General features: G+C 39.1%; 1 pseudogene; it reads left to right on the top strand.

Annotated features, from left to right (window-relative positions):
- LOC116926811 lies at positions 1-1710 on the top strand (annotated as a pseudogene).
- The last annotated feature ends 4027 nt before the right edge of the window (positions 1711-5737 follow it).

A 5737-nucleotide genomic window follows, 5' to 3' on the forward strand; every position in this document is an offset into this window, starting at 1 on the left:
ATGGCTTACACTACTGAGGATCTGGAAAATACGGTTACCACTTACATAACCGGCAGTGGCTCTTATAGAAGCATCGCCAGCATGTTTGGCATTCCCAAATCTACCCTCAGGGAAAAGGTATTTGTAATTTAGGTTTTCAACAGTTATTAAGAGAGCCACTCATTTAGCGGTCGCTTTTCTATTTTAGACTTTTTTCGTAGTAAGCTGGTAAGCAGTAGTAAGCTGGTTTTCGGGTAATCAGGGCCGAGCTTACTATTAGAATGTACTGGCGCGACATACATAACATTTCCTTTTTCAAGTTTTTTTTTTGCTTAGCGCCAGTACCTTCCGGTAGTAAGCTGGTTCTCGGGTAATGAGGGCCGAGCCCTACAATCAAGGAATGGTTTCCTTTCTTCTCACTAAAATGAAAACAACTGATAAAAATTTATGCGGGGAAATAAAAGCAAGGAATTAAAATGGCAATTGTGGCTTTTCCGAATTGAAAATTCTAGTTTTCGCCCATTTTGAAAACCTGTCATTGATTCTTTAGATCTAAACTATTAGCAACAAGTGGTTTATTAGAAATAACCCAAATTCATTAATGTAAACTTGTATTTTGCTTTCCTTGCGTCATAAGATCTTAAAGTATGCGCAAGGTTGCAATGATGAAGGCCCCATCAAAAACAAAAGAGGAAGGGCAACTCTTTTGCTGGAAGAAGATTAACTTGTCATTGCTAATTGGGTCCGGAATATGGTCAAAGCTGGATTTCCGGTGACTAACAAGGAATTGCTGAATTCCGTTCAGCACACCTTAAACAAAGCGAAGAGGGTTACCTTATTCGCCAATAATCGACCGACAGAAACATGGATACCAAAATTTAGGCAACGGCGCAACCTGTCCCTAAGAACTGCGGAGATTTTGGATCCCGGAAGAGCCAAATCACTTCTCATGACCTTCGACAATGGGCTAAGCATGTAGAGGAATATTTCAAGTTGGTCATAGTGCCCTTTTTGCAGTAGCTGCTTTCCTTTGCACCCTCACTAGCTTAAACTGCACGACCTTATATCCATAGTATGTTTTTCATTAGACCTTCCACAAAGATTTTTTCATTAATTAAAGGAAATTTGGTTTCATAGTGATAATGGTTGGGAAGAACTACTTACTGGCCCAGCGAGGTCGTTCAACTGCAACGAAAGTTTTTTTTTGTTTCACCTGGAAAAGGGAAAGTCTTAGCAGAACTTGGAAGTAAAGATGTGTATCTTTCACTAAAAAGTTCTGCTAAGACCGGTGTTTCCATTTTGGCCACCATTTCAGCTTCTGGTTGGATCCTTGACCCTTTCGTAATCTTTCCATAGGAACGGTCGCAGCCTTGGATGGCCAAGGAGAAGATGCCACCTGGCATTGACGTTTTTTGCACCAAAAAATGGTAGATGACAGCTGATGCATTCTGCCATTGGCTTGTGCATCAATTTGTTCCACAACTGAAGGGCAAGAATGTTTTATATCCGGTAGTGCTGTACCTGGATGGCCCCCGCAGCCTTATCAACATCCGAATTTCCGATATCTGCATGGAAAACAACTTTGTTTCGATTTGTTTCCCTCCAAACGCCACTCACATATTGCAACCATGTGGCGTGGCTCTCTTTAAGCCCTTAAAGAGCTTGTGGAAAGCCAAGTTCACGAGTGGTCGGGAAAAAATCCAAACAACAGGTTCACCGTTAAGAACATGATTCCTTTACTTAACGAAGTTTGGGCAGATCTGTAGCCTAAATATGGCCAAAACGGATTTCGAGTTTGTGGTTTATATCCCTGGAATCCCAATGCAGTGAAGTAAGTTTTTAAGTACAGGAATATTCTATAAACTTTTGAACTGCAACTAGCCGCTTGGTAAAGATTGGACTTACGGATTTCTTTAAAAACATCCGCATTTGTTGCTAAGGACTTCTCAAGCCACCAGCTATGTCAGAGCGACCGCGTTCAACAAGCACAATGTGTCCTTGTTTTTTGATAATCTGAATGCGGTTCTTGTAAAACATAAAATCAAACCTCGGAATACTTACCATTTTGACGAGACAGGTAAATTTTAAAAAAAATGTATTATTGTAGGCTTCATTGTATGTTTAATAGGTATAACTGCATGTCATAAACCTGGGAAGGTTATATTGCTCGCAGAGGTAGCAAAACTGTAGGTTCAATGACCTCAGGTGAAAGGGCCACACTATTATAGTTACACTTGGGCTGGCAGTTAGTGCAACAGGAAATAAGGTCCTATCTATTTTCTTTTTTCTACGGAAAAAAGATAATCCAGCATTTTTACACGTAGGACCTATTGGTTCCATTTCAAGAGCAAATGGAAGTGGCTGGATGAGACAGGAAGATTTTCTCTTCTTTATGAAGCACTTCGTTTTATTTTGCAGGCTTAACAAGGAAAATAAGGTTTTGCTGTTAGTAGATAACCACCACTCCCACTTAAGCTTGGATGTTATTGATTTTTTTAAACAAAACAGTGTGGTTATGTTAACCCTGCCACCCCATTGCACACACAAGTTGCAACCATTAGACCGTTCTGTATTCGTCGCGTTCAAATCCTACTATAACACAGCTTGTACCTCATGGATGGTTAACAACTACCCTGGTTTAACTATGAAAAATTGGCCATGTCGTAATTAGTAAGTCAGGCCCTGCCAAGAGCCCCAAGTCGACAAAACATTACCAAATTTGCCATCGAGATACAAACATGGCCGCCAGCAGCAATTTCTCTCTTAAAATAGTAAGGTGCGTTCGTAAAACAGTAGGAGGTACAGTATCCTGCACAAAAATCCGAACACCGATTTAATTTGGCGGGGTAATGGGTTTTTTGTTTGTTTTTCTTTAAGAGGGAGGGTAGACGGGGTGACGGACACATAAGGCCGGGTTGGGTAAGTCTAGAATTTTTTTTTATGCCTTAAGCTATTACGCTTTAAGGCAAGTAACAGGTCGGGACATTTTGCAACCCCCAGGGTGATGTGTTTTTTTTAACGACAGTTGGAAATGTTGGATTTAGGCTCTGTAATATTCTTTACCCAAAATAAATTACACAGCTGCCCGTGCACGATTTTGTCGATACCGATGGCATATGTGTAGAGCATCTAATTGCGACGGCGGAATTCAGTGTTCGATTCCCGATAAGGAATTGCAATATATTTGGTATCCTTATAATATTCTTCATTCGCATATGTTGGGAATATTATTTTTCTTAGAACGAAGTAAATTATTATTTTTTTAAGTTATTTAAGGGTCATTCCACGCCAATCCAACAAATTGTTGGCGCGCGGAAAATTCCGATTTGGTTCAAATTTGGACCATATATTCCTAAACACGAAAAAAAAAAATAACTACTAAGTAAAAAAAAAATATTTTGAACGGTTCTTTAGTTATAGTCGTTTCAAAATTGGGTTTTTTCATTTTGCCGTACGGCACCGCTAAATTAAAAAAAAATTATTTAAATTTTTTGCGTCCTTGTTTTTTATTTTTTGAGAACGAGACCACAACCAATCGATAGAGAATTTTATTCTCTATCGAACTGTTATAATTTTTTATCAAAAATCAATTAAAAATAAACAGTTAAGAACATTTTAATATTTAAAAATTGGGCATTTTAAAATGCAAATAGCGTAAAAGGACTCTATTGCATTTTAATGCCAATTGTTTTAACCAATTAAGCATCTTTTCATCTTTAATGGTTATTATTTTCATAAAAGTATATGTTATAGTTAATTCACAAAAATTGTTGAAAGACAAACCGATTTTTGGTTTTTCGCCCTTTTATCAAACCAATTTTGGGTCCCCCTCTCCCTGACCTTGGCCTTGGGGCTCAGCCGGATTGATCTCGGTTCGGCATCGGATTGCCAAATTGCTTGTTATTAAAATTAGACTTAAGTTTTATTATATTCATTTTTTTAAGCAAACCAAATCAATGATCAGCAGGTCTCAACGTGAACTTTTCTTGTAGCACTATAACGTGTATTATGGTATTTTATAGGATTTTATAGCAATAATATTAACAGTGTATTCATGAGTGAATTGAATTCTTTTTATTTTAAGCAGCTTAGTTACAATTTTTCAATAGAAGTTGATTTAATAATCTTGCATTTTTTAAATAAACAAATCACAAATAACATCATGATGAGTAGAAATATAGAAAATTGAGGAATAATACACGTTATAGTGCTACAAGAAAAGTTCACGTTGAGACCTGTGATCATTTAATTTTTTCCAATCATAGGATTCTGAACGGTCTAGAAAAGTATCTCAAATTACCCGAAGATTGAGTCCGAGTTGCTGTAAACTAGTGACGACCTGTTCCTATTCGTCTTTACGCAGGAAACCGTTATCGATATAGATGGTCTGCACTCGCGACGAGTCGCCACCCTGCAGAAGTGCTTTATGGAAAAGGGCAGCACAAACGGCGGAATTGACTCCGCCGTTTACCAGCATGAGCACGATCTTATCACGTCCGACCGTGCGCCGGATGTAATCGTTACACTGCTGCTCACGTTTCTCCTATGTGAAACCTTTTTGCAATCCAAAAATGTCGAACTAAAGTAATAGGTCATGTTTGGTTTCATTTCACCAATTTACCATCAGGGTGGGCTGACTACTTGAAACTGTGTTGACCACGTATGATTAAGTATCCAGGATTCCACTGGGTTGGTCATTGGCTCATAATTTTTGGCTCGTCAGTTAAGCAAGCGATTCAGGTATCATCGTCGTTCAACTTTCTCGGACAAGGACAATAATCTCTGGAAGGGTGAAAATTTCGGACGCACAGTGAACAAATCGGTGAGCCAGAATAGGCTCCACGTTTCATGTGGATGACAGATTTCTCGTACGTTATTTGTGACCTGAACAGATGAGAATGTTCCGCTACAACTATGAGCACACCAGGATTCCAAAGATAAGTGCGGAATAAAATGTTGATCCTATATAAGCCAATAGAAAAAATAACCAGAGTTGAAATACTAACAATTCTTAAACAATTCTTACCAATCCATGCTCTTTTGCCATCTCAACCAACAGTTGACAAATCACGTCCCAAATTGAAGCTTCACCTCCACACAAAAATTTGTTCCAACACTTGAAAAAAACAATAAAATTAAAAATAAATTAACAAAATTGTACATACTGTTGAAGCTATAACATAGCCAAACATTTTCAGTTAGGAAGGATGTAGGTTATACTACACAGTCAAAGCGGACCATGCGATTGCTGGACCCTATTGGCTGACGCAGGCCAGAAGCTTGTATGAAATTGTTGTGCATCCGCACAAAGGAAAGGGGATGTGGCGGTATGGCAACAGGGCGAACGAGTGGGGGCAGACGACGAACGGGGATCGGTGAGAGAAGACGCGACGGCAGACTCCGAAAATATAGCTGAGGGCACATGAGTTGTAATTGTCGTGTTATCAGGTGTATTGAGCCACTCTTCGTTTTGTCAAATACAGCCCACTCGCTGATCACGGTGTTGTATGTGTGTGTGTTAACATTAAATCAACCAAGCGGATAGCAATTGGTCACATTGGTGCCGAAACCCGGGCGGTTCTGTGGGTGGGTGTGCATTGCTTCAACTTTTTCGCCAGCAAAAACCCTGTGACGTTGCCAGAAAACCTAAAATAGGTTTTTTTTGTTGTAAAAAACCCTAAGAAAAAACCCGACAGTTTTCATAAAACAACCCCGAAAAAACCCCGAAAAAAGCCAGAAAAAGTAATTAAAAACGCTG

Source organism: Daphnia magna, linkage group LG7 (assembly GCF_020631705.1).
Source record: "Daphnia magna isolate NIES linkage group LG7, ASM2063170v1.1, whole genome shotgun sequence".
Classification (NCBI taxonomy): Eukaryota; Metazoa; Arthropoda; class Branchiopoda; order Diplostraca; family Daphniidae; genus Daphnia; species Daphnia magna.